Consider the following 8610-nt stretch of genomic DNA (forward strand, 5'->3'; position numbering starts at 1 on the left):
CTTTTGTGTGGCAGAGTTTTATTAAAGTATAAAAAGGAACAGAGAAAACTTCTGACATAGACATCAGAAGGGGGATGGAGAGTGCCTCCCTTGCTAGTCTTAGCAAGGGATCTATATACTTTTCAATTGGTTATTAACAATAAATCAAAAGAATGTCTTAAGGTTGTAAAGATCTTACCAGACCCACTCCCACAATATACATTTTAAGATAACAGGATTAGAACTAACAATAGAAACATCTTACCAGACCCAATTCCATAATATACATTTTTAAATTTATTTATTTTTTATTGAAGGATAATTGCTTTACAGAATTTTGCTGTTTTCTGTCAAACCTCAACATGAATCAGCCATTGGTATACATATATCCCTTCCCTTTTGAACCTCCCTCTCATCTCCCTCACCATCCCACCCCTCGAGGTTGATACAGAGCCCCTGTTTGAGTTTCCTGAGCCATACAGCAAATGCCTGTTGGCTATCTATTTTATATATGGTAATGTAAGTTTCCATGTTACTCTTTCCATACATTTCACCGTCTCTTCCCCTCTCCCTATGTCCATAAGTCCATTCTCTATGCCTCTTTCTCCACTGTTGCCCTGTAAATAAATTCTTCAATATCACTTTTTTAGATTCCATTTTAAGATGACATTTTAGGCTTCCCTGGTGGCTCAGAGGGTAAAGCGTCTGCCTGCAATGCAGTAGACCTGGGTTTGATCCCTGGGTCGGGAAGATCCCCTGGAGAAGGAAATGGCAACCCACTCCAGTATTCTTGCCTGGAGAATCCCATGGACAGAGGAGCCTGGTAGGCTACAGTCCATGGGGTCGCAAAGAGTCAGACAGGGCTGAGCAACTTCACTTTACTCACTTTTTTTTTTTTAATTGGAATACTGTTATTTTTATTTGATTTTCTCAACAGAATGCAGAACAAAGTAAAGATCTTGTTTTGGGGAAATATATACATTTTTCCTTTTTTTTTCCTGCTTGAAATTCACAACAATGTACAGAGAATATAAACATACAACATATTTAATAAATTTGTATTTTATATGAATTTTGATGTAAATATTCAAATTCAAACAATGGTTTGAATAAATACAATTCATATATGAACGACATAATTTTGGTCACCAGGAAACTTGTGTAACCTACTTGCTAGTGGATTCCTTTATATTTTCTTTTCAAAAGTGCTGAGTTGTCAGTGTTGATTAAATTGTAAAAAGAGATTAGCATGGAACTCATAATATGACAGGATTAATCAGAAGGTTCTCAAGAAGGAGAAACATGTCCTCAAGCAGGATACATTGTTGTTATATGGGCTTCCCTGGTGGCTCAGAGGTTAAACCATCTGCCTGGAATGAGGGAGACCCAGGTTCCATCCCTGGGTGGGGAAGATCCCCTGGAGAAGAAAATGGCAATCCACTCCAGTACTCTTGCCTGGAGAATCCCATGGAGGGAGGAGCCTGGTAGGCTACAGTCCATGGGGTAGCAAAGAGTCGGACACAACTGAGCGACTTCACTTTCACTTTCATAGAGTTTAAGGAAAATATATCTTTCAGCAAGATGAGTTGTTTTGTTGTGCAATCATCAGCTCTGGGTTTAAAGAAAAAAAACTTTTGTCCTTTTCTCCTCCTTGAGAACTTCAGACCCCTATCTTCTCTTCCAGAACCCCAGACCCCTCTTAGCAACCTCCCTAGAAATTGACATTTTTACTAATCAACTCCAGCGCCACTCCCACTGGTTTACCTTTTTTTTTCCAACTAAACTATAGTTGACTCACAATGTTATATTAGTTTTAGGTGTGTAATATAGTAATTTGATATTTTTATAGCTTACACTGAATACAAAGTTATTATAAAATACTGACAATATTTCTTGTGCTGTGAACTGCATTCTTGTAAATAATTTATTTTATAACTGGTAGTTTATATCCCTTAATAATTCCCTTACTTATTTTCCCCTGCTCTCACTGCTCTCCTCTCTAGTAACCACTAGTTTGATCTGGATCTATGAGTGCATCTGTTTTATCATATTTATTTCTTTTTTAGATTTCACGTGTAAGTGAAAACATACCATATTTATCTTTCACTGTCTGCCTTATTTAACTAATACCCTCGAGGTCCATTCATGTCAGGGAAATGCCCATCAACATACCAATCACATTTTTCACAGAACTAGAACAAATAATTTAAAAATTTTATGGAAACATGAAAGATCCCAAATGCCCAAAACAATCCGGAGAAAGAAGAAGAGTTGAGGAATCATATGCCCTGACTTCAGAGTATACTACAAAGCTACAGCAATCAAAATGGTATGGTACTGGTACAAAAACTGATACACAGATCAATGGAACAGAATGGAGAGCCCAGGTATAAACCCATGCACTTATGGTCAATTAATCTACAACAAAGGAAGCAAGAATATACAATGGAGAAAATACAGTCTCTTCAACAAGTGGTGCTGGGTAAACTAGACAGTTACATGTAAAAGAATGAAATTAGTATATTCCCTAACACTGTATACAAAATTTAGTTTAAAATGAATTAAAGACCTAAGTGTAAAACCAAATTCTATAAAACCCCTAGAAGAAAACATAGGTAGAACACTCTTTGACATAAAGCACAGCAATAACTTTTTACATCCATCTCCTAAAGTAAAGGAAATGAAAACAAAAATAAACAAAGGGACCTAATTAAAATTAAAAGCTTTTGTACAGCAAAGGAAGCCATCAACAAAATGAAAAGACAACCTATAGAATGGGAGAAAATATTTGCAGATGATCTTACCAATAAGGGGTTAATATCTAAAATATATAAACAGCTCATATAACTCAATACCAAAAAATCAAACCTGATTTTAAAATAAGCAGAAAAACTGAATAGACATTTTTCCAAAGAGTAAATGTGGATGGCCAACAGCACATGAAAACACTCTCAACATTACTAATCATCAGGGAAATGCAAATCAAAACCACAGTGAGGACCTCAAACCCGTCAGAATGGCTATAATCAAAAAACAAAAATAACAAACATTGGATGTGGAGAAAAGGGAACTCTCCTACAGTGTCAGTAGGAATTTAAGTTGGTACAGTAGACTTTGGAAAACAGCATGGAGGCTCCTCAAACTAAAAATAGAATTATCATAGACAAGCAATTCCACTCTCAGGTATATATCTAAAAAAAAAAAAAAAAATCCAAAACACTAATTAGAAAAGATACATGCACTCCAATGGTCATAGTAGCATTATTTACTATAGCTAAGATAGAGAAGCAATCTAAGTGTCCATTAACAGATGGATGGAACAAAAAAGATATGGAATACACACACACACACACACACACACACACACACAATGGAATACCACTTGACCACAAAATAGAATGAAATTTTGCCATCTGCAACAACACGGATGGACCTGGAGGGTAATAAGCATAAGCTAAGTGAAATAAGTAAGAAAGAGAAAGACTGTATGTTTTTTTCTGAGATGTGGAATCTAAATAAAGCTATTTTTTTTAAATGAAGGGACAAGTTTGGTCACAACTCTGAAAATATTATTCTTTAGTATATGCAGAGGCAAACCAGCTATATCCCCCCTTGAGTATAACTTTACTCAGCACATTAAACAGTGTCCAAAGGGTAATGCTGTCTATGTAATTCTGCACTTTTATGTTTCTTAAATGCCTTATGGCAGAAATTTGAATGTTTCACCCTGTGACTTGGACTGTGATTAGATGTAAACTAAATCACACCCTTACCTCATCTGAGTATAAAACCAACTGAGAAGTAGATGTAGAAATAAGGCAGATAAAAAGTAAAACGTCAGCTAATTATCGATAAAGATGAACTGGACAGTGGTTTGGAACTTTGGACACAACTGGCTTATTAAAACTTTCCATCAAAATCGAAAGTATTCACACCAAACTGGTCAGTTTACTTCCCACAGGAAGTCTACAACCTGAACAAGAAAGAGGAGGAGGAGAAAAAAATAGATTCCTAGATTCAAGTTACTGGGAAAGAAAGAGAAGGCTCTGATCATCTGCTCATGTTTTATTCCTTCATCCAAATTCACCGAACTGATACATTTTTTTTTTCCTCCCATGGGGAATCATGAGGGAGGAGGTAGAAATCCGGGATGTTTTTCTTCCTATATTTTTCGCACTCTTGAGTGAACAGTCTCCTGTTTACTGAAACATAGTAAATAGGAGTCAAGGACCCTCACCACTCCCTTTCCATCAACCTTCCTTTATCTTCATCATCCTTGTTCTATCTGTCCAGTAAAACTATCAAGCCTCATAAAATGAAAATGCCAGGATCCTCCCCCTCAATCCCTACTCCTTGCACAGGTGTGTTTGCACCAACCTGGATTGATCATTTTAATACTGGTATCATTCAACAACAACTGAGTGTGCATCTTGGCAGCCAGATACTATGCTCAGTCTCAGACACTAACATGAACAAAACACAGACTCTGCTGTCAAGAGGTTTGATGAACATTTTTCCAATATGTTTTATTTATGGATCCATTCTATTTAAATCAGTTGGCATTTCCTTGTCAGGATACTATTCTTGGTGGACATTTAGACTTTGTTTCGCATTGTCACTTCTTTAAGATTACAAATCATTCTCTGCAGGCAAAATTTCCCCCATACTTGTATTTCTTCTTCCTGAGTAACTCTTGGTCCAGGTGTTTTTTGTGCCTCTCTGGGGATTAGTTCAGTCACTTTTCTCTGTGGGATGGTCTCTGTGGGAGTGGTTTTACTGTTTAACTGTACATCAGATTCATGACTCTTTTTATTTCCCAGATGTTCTATAGCTTGAGGACACTGTTCTTTGACTACTTGTTGTCTTTTTTTGTGTCTGATTTGCTGATTTATGCATCATGCTGGTCTCTTTTCTCCCAAGGTCAGTCATCTGGCTGTGCTTTGTTTGCAAGCTGAATGTAAACTCTCATGTTGGGTTTGGTCTGTAATCATAAACAGCTCCTGAGAAATATGTCATTGGTCCTCCCATGATCCCACGCTGGCCTCCAGATCTTGATCCTCTGCTCTACTCCCCCTCACGTTGTTTCCTCTCATCAACTCACTTTGATAAAGCTCCCATCCTCTTCATTTAGTAGGACTGCCTGTGACAAGACTGGCAAGCTTGTCCATTAATGCCTTTAATCCAATGGTCAGATTTGTGTTCTGAGCTCACTCAACCCATCAGCAGTATGTTTGACCAGTTGAAGTTCTTTCTGCTCTTGGCTTTCATGACTAGCCTTACTAATTTATTATCATCCTGGCTGTCCCTTCTCTGTTCTATTCCTCTTCCTCTGATCTCTGACCTGGAGGGCCACCACACTCCATTGCACAGGTTACAGATTACATCTTGCATATGTGATGCTTCTGTTGATGGCATCTTCTCAGTAGTTGTGCTATATAACAGGCCCAGTATCCTAGGCTGGGACATCAGAAGTCAGAGCCTTGGGTTCTTCCATTTGGTCTCTGTAGGGCCTTGAGAAAATTTCTTTGCTCTACACTCATTTTCATCAATTGGAATGTGGACATGATGATAGTATCTGTTACAAAGATTATTTTTGAGAATTCAAGGTACAAATGCATGTGGAATCCTTAGAAAGTCCTGGTTCCCAGTGAGCGTTCCATAAGTGTTACATATTACCATTATTATCATTTAAGCTCTAGTTTGGTATTCTGTGACTGTGATGTACTTAGACTGCCAATCTTCCTTTCTTGGTGAGTTTTCTAAGAATCATACAAAAAAATACTCTACAAAAATAAAGTACCTGGGCTTTCTCTGGTGGTCCAGTGGTTAAGAATCCTCCTGCCAGTGCAGGGGACATGGGTTCAATTCATGTTCCGGGAAGATCCCACTTGTGATGAGACAGCTAAGCCCACATACCCTAGAGCCCATGTACCACTAGAAGATAAACTAATGCAATGAGAAGCCCAGGCACCACAACTAAAGAGTAGCCAATGCACGGCAATAAACAGCCCATGCTCTGCAACAAAGACCCAGAGAAGCCAAAAAAAAAAAAAAAGAGGGGGGCGGAATATAGTTCAAAATATGAAGCATAAGTCTTGGATGGAGCCTGAAATTGGATGCTAATTGCCTAAAACTCAGATAAAATATGCATGTTTCAGAGGCCCCAATATTTTTGCTCTCTAGCAACATTTTTTTGAAGAAAACATGTAAGAGCTTTCGATGCATAGCAACTTTTCTCTCTCAATTTTTATTTTGTTGCTTACTGTTCTTGTAGCCATAGCAGAAGAAAATGTAGTTGTTTTAAGTTAATCAAAATGTCTGGTCTTTTAGCTGACCTTATGAGAGTGAGACCTTATGGGGGTTCCCTGGTGGCTCAGACAGTAAAGCGTCTGCCTACAATGTGGGAGACCCGGGTGCGATCCCTGGGTCAGGAAGATCCCCTGGAGCAGAAAATGGCAACCCACTCCAGTACTCTTGCCTGGAAAATCCCATGGATGGAGGAGCCTGGTAGGCTACAGTTCCTGGGGTCGCAAAGAGTCCAACACAACTGAGCGACTTCACTTTCACCTTCTTCCACTTTATGAGAGTGAAGTAAAAACATGTAAATAAAATAAATACCTCTTGAAAAAGATATACAATTATGTAAAGATAATAAGAGTATGCTGCTGCTAAGTCACTTCAGTCGTGTCCGACTCTGTGCGACCCCATAGACAGCAGCCCACCAGGCTCCCCTGTCCCTGGGATTCTCCAGGCAAGAACACTGGAGTGGGTTGCCATTTCCTTCTCCAATGCATGAAAGTGAAAAGTGAAAGTGAAGTCGCTCAGTCATGTCCGACCCTCAGCGACCCCATGGACTGCAGCCTTCTAGGCTCCTCCGTCCATGGGATTTTCCAGGCAAGAGTACTGGAGTGGGGTGCCATTGCCTTCTCCGAAGAGTATGCAGGCAGCAGTATTTAATTATATAGTCAAAGAAAATAGCTTCTTCTGGTTTACCCATCGTCCTCTATTTTCTTTGATTACTTTGTAATCTTTATCCTATTTCAGATGAATCTTCAGTGATTCCATTTACTTCTTATATGCCTATTAAGTTCTATTAAACAAATGCATATGCTTGATATTACAGCACAGAAAACTACAGAAATTCAGAGAAATGACATGTATAACAATTTCCATTATAGTTTGATATATATTTCTCCATCATTGAAATGTTTTTGTTGTTTGCCAGAAAAAAAATATTTCCTACAGATAAATGTTTTCTGATTTTGTAAATTAATTTTTATAATTCAATGGAGTTTTAAATTATTATATTTAATCAAGTATTCTGGTTTCTAAAATCACTAATATTCTGCCATATTGAGTAAAACTCAATAATTTCCTGATTCACCCAAATAACAGGCACTCTTGGCTAATATAGCTCTTGCTGCATGATATGTTGGCACTATGATATACACACTGGGTTGAATAGTAATTATGCAGGGACAATATCTGGATGGGAGACTTTCCCCTTTTTTTGCAACATAATGAGCTTGCTGGCATACCCAAATGATTATTGCTATTGTTGTTTTATGACACTATTTTGTTAGACAGATAGATAACTCTACAATTCTCTGAAATATGTTTGATTAAATATTTTATACATATATATGTATATACATATACAAACATATGGGCTTCCCTGGTAGCTAGATGGTAAAGAATCTGCCCACAGTTGGGAGACGCAGGTTCAATCCCTGGGTCGGGAAGATTCCCTGGAGAAGGGAATGGCAACCCACTCTAATACTCTTGCCTGGAGAATCCCATGGACAGAGAAGGCCAGTGGGCTACAGTTCATGGGGTCGCAAAGAGTAAGACACAACTGAGTGACTAATGTGTTATGGGTGTGAATTCAGTACCAAAGTGATAAGTTAATGATGATTTTGGTTACCAGTCATGACTACTCACATAGCTCTCACTTCATATCTATCAGCGCATTACTTGATCTTAACATGTTCCTCTCACCCTTGTGCAAGCCACTACCTGGCCTGAAATACTGTGGAAACTACATTAACTTCTCTCCTTGAATCTACTTTGCTCAGTTTACCATTAAAAGAACATATTACTTCATGCTTAAAACATTCAGTGGCCCCCACTATTCTTTTGAGGTTTCAAATCTTCACCATACTTTGCATGGTCTTGCCAACTTTGCCTACTTTCTCTCTTGATAAGTTTTCCTGTTCCCTCTGCTCCACCCACAGTAAGTTCTTCCTCAAACGGGTCAAGCTGGGTTCCACCACAGAAAATTCCTACATATTTCTCTGATGCCCAGAAGGTGACTTATTTTTGTTCTATCTCTACATCCAGCTAACTCTGATTCAGCCTCCAGGTGTGGTGTATTGGTCTTCTGATGGGGCATCTTTAGTACTCAAGGTCCCAGGACCTATGCTCTCATAGCCTCCTTTACTTGTTCAAGGTAGCATTTACCACAGTTATCGTTTTATTTATTTCCACAGTAAATTATTCTAAAGCAAGTTGTGTCTTTGGCAGTTTACTGTCACTTCTTCTCCACTGATCATAAGCTCCACGAAGACAAAAATCATACTTCTCACAGCAATGAAGGTCCTCAATTACTATTTACTGAATGAATAAAGGAAT

This window comes from Bos indicus, chromosome X (genome assembly GCF_029378745.1).
Source record: "Bos indicus isolate NIAB-ARS_2022 breed Sahiwal x Tharparkar chromosome X, NIAB-ARS_B.indTharparkar_mat_pri_1.0, whole genome shotgun sequence".
Lineage (NCBI taxonomy): Eukaryota > Metazoa > Chordata > Mammalia > Artiodactyla > Bovidae > Bos > Bos indicus.